Source organism: Schistocerca gregaria, unplaced genomic scaffold (assembly GCF_023897955.1).
Source record: "Schistocerca gregaria isolate iqSchGreg1 unplaced genomic scaffold, iqSchGreg1.2 ptg000409l, whole genome shotgun sequence".
Classification (NCBI taxonomy): domain Eukaryota; kingdom Metazoa; phylum Arthropoda; class Insecta; order Orthoptera; family Acrididae; genus Schistocerca; species Schistocerca gregaria.
Genome location: NW_026061845.1, coordinates 260,001 through 262,500, shown reverse-complemented (window position 1 = coordinate 262,500; position 2,500 = coordinate 260,001). Strand labels below are relative to the sequence as shown.

The window sequence follows — 2,500 nt, the reverse complement described above, 5'->3', positions numbered from 1 at the left end:
GGGTAATTTGCGCGCCTGCTGCCTTCCTTGGATGTGGTAGCCGTTTCTCAGGCTCCCTCTCCGGAATCGAACCCTGATTCCCCGTTACCCGTTACAACCATGGTAGGCGCAGAACCTACCATCGACAGTTGATAAGGCAGACATTTGAAAGATGCGTCGCCGGTACGAGGACCGTGCGATCAGCCCAAAGTTATTCAGAGTCACCAAGGCAAACGGACCAGACGAGCCAATCCGATTGGTTTTGATCTAATAAAAGCGTCCCTTCCATCTCTGGTCGGGACTCTGTTTGCATGTATTAGCTCTAGAATTACCACAGTTATCCAAGTAACGTGGGTACGATCTAAGGAACCATAACTGATTTAATGAGCCATTCGCGGTTTCACCTTAATGCGGCTTGTACTGAGACATGCATGGCTTAATCTTTGAGACAAGCATATGACTACTGGCAGGATCAACCAGGGAGCTGCGTCAACGAGAGCTGAGCAGCCGGCCGCCCGGGAGTGTGTCCCGAGGGCCCGCGCGAACACGCAAGCGTCCGCTCAATTATTCTGCAAACAGGAGGAGGCTGAGCTCCCCTGCACGATACACCTCGAAACCCTCTCAGGTCCCGGCGGCGCGCAGCGCCGTCCTAAGTACTTGGTCGGGTTCGAGAGAGGCGCAATCGCCCGGAGATAGGCGAGTAGACGCTTTCAGTGCGAACACCCGTGCTCCCAACTGAGCTTGCCGCTGCCGACAGAGGCCCGGGAGCGTGCTGTCGTGGCATTGCCGGCGGGAAACAACACGCGCCACCTACGGTGACCGGCAGCTCCAACGCCAGCGCCACAGAAGGGCAAAGCCCCACTTGGGTGCAGAAGCGAACTCTCCCAGCACAGCGCACGCGCCAACACGTCCGCAGAGCTGCGATACAAACCACCTGCGAGAACCGCTGGGGGCGACCGAGCAGCAGACGGCGTCGCGACGCCGAGTGCCGGGCGGCGGCGCATCCTCAACGCACACAGTCCGCAATCGGACCAGCACACTGCAGATGTCCACCGCGCTTCGCACCGGGCTCGGCAGAACCCACTTTGGCCGCCTGGCGCCGCGCGCAGGGTGCGCCGGCGCATAGCTGGGACGCCAGCCGGGCCCGTCGGCCGGCGCTCCTGCCACTGGGCGCCCCCCACCAGCCGGCTGTAGTGCGTGCGCTCACGCAGCGCGCGGCCAGCACGCCGGGCGGCCCCCCCTCACCGGCCGGGGACTGTCCCGCCAAGCCACAGCCTCGTATCGCTTCATACCCACATGGCCAACTCAGGTTCGGGGGCATGGCGGGTACCGCCGAAACAACCGGTTCACAGATGTACCGATCGTCGCTATCACCGATGCACCTGCAGCGCGAACAACCGCTCAACAACTGATTTCCAGTTCATTTGCGGATCTTTGGCAGCAAACGTATACGTCAATCTACATTTGCGAAATCTACGATTCTGGCATGCCTGCATGTTATGTGTCACGACACGCTACATCAGCCCACATACACACTGCGGCATGTACACGAGAGAACACGTGGAAGATGGTCCGCGCACGTGTGCAATGTCCCTTGCGCGGTCGACTGTCAACCGGCCTCTGTAGCATGTCGCAGATGTGGAACGCGGTCCACCGTGCTATCATGTTGTGTGGGGCAATACGATTAAATAGGAAAACCCTCGTCGCTACATCAACAGACGGCTCACGCTGATTCCCGGCAGAGGGAGGAGGGGGGGGGGGGGGGCCAACATGCAATACTTTCGTCCGTACCTACTTACCACATGTCTGTACGGCGTACAACAGTGCAATCTCGCTGTAATGGGGAGACGAGACAAGTAGCATCGTGCACAACATATGGCCCTTATGATTCGCCATTGTAGGGCGCAGCCGGTGTACGGTCAAGCATGTGCCACATTATGTCACTCAGTACGTAACGACGGATGATCAGTGTGGGTTACGCGTACATCAGCGGACAGTCCACACAGGCCGTACCACAACGTACACTGACTGCATCGACAACCGAATGCAACTGAACAGCTGCAAGGCTCATTTCACAAACAAACGCCTGACCGACCAGCTTGGAAGGGCAGGAGGGGAGGGCGATATTCGTTCTGTAGCGGTACACCCTTCCAGTGGTTAGCGGGACTGTGTAGAAAGTACGCAACACACGAAAGACCTTTATGTGAGGGTACGCACCATGGCATCAAGAAATACACATGACACCAGAGGATCCAAGCAGTGAACTATGTTCAGAGGGTTGCTGTTAGGCAAAGCTACATTCCTGTGACGTTACATGTGACAGTTAAGGTGCAGTGTAAGTTAGGTTAAGGTGCAGTGTAAGTTAGGTTAAGGTGCAGTGTAAGTTAGGTTAAGGTGCAGTGTAAGTTAGGTTAAGGTGCAGTGTAAGTTAGGTTAAGGTGCAGTGTAAGTTAGGTTAAGGTGCAGTGTAAGTTAGGTTAAGGTGCAGTGTAAGTTAGGTTAAGGTGCAGTGTAAGTTAGG

General features: G+C 56.6%; 1 non-coding gene across 1 annotated transcript in view; it reads right to left on the bottom strand.

Moving 5' to 3' along the window:
- Positions 1–462, bottom strand: part of LOC126311339 (small subunit ribosomal RNA) — a 1,893-nt gene extending 1,431 nt beyond the window's left edge. The window contains exon 1 of the ribosomal RNA XR_007554534.1: positions 1–462. This exon is cut by the window's left edge and continues 1,431 nt beyond it. This is a non-coding gene — a ribosomal RNA (small subunit ribosomal RNA).
- Between the last annotated feature and the right edge of the window lie 2,038 nt (positions 463–2,500).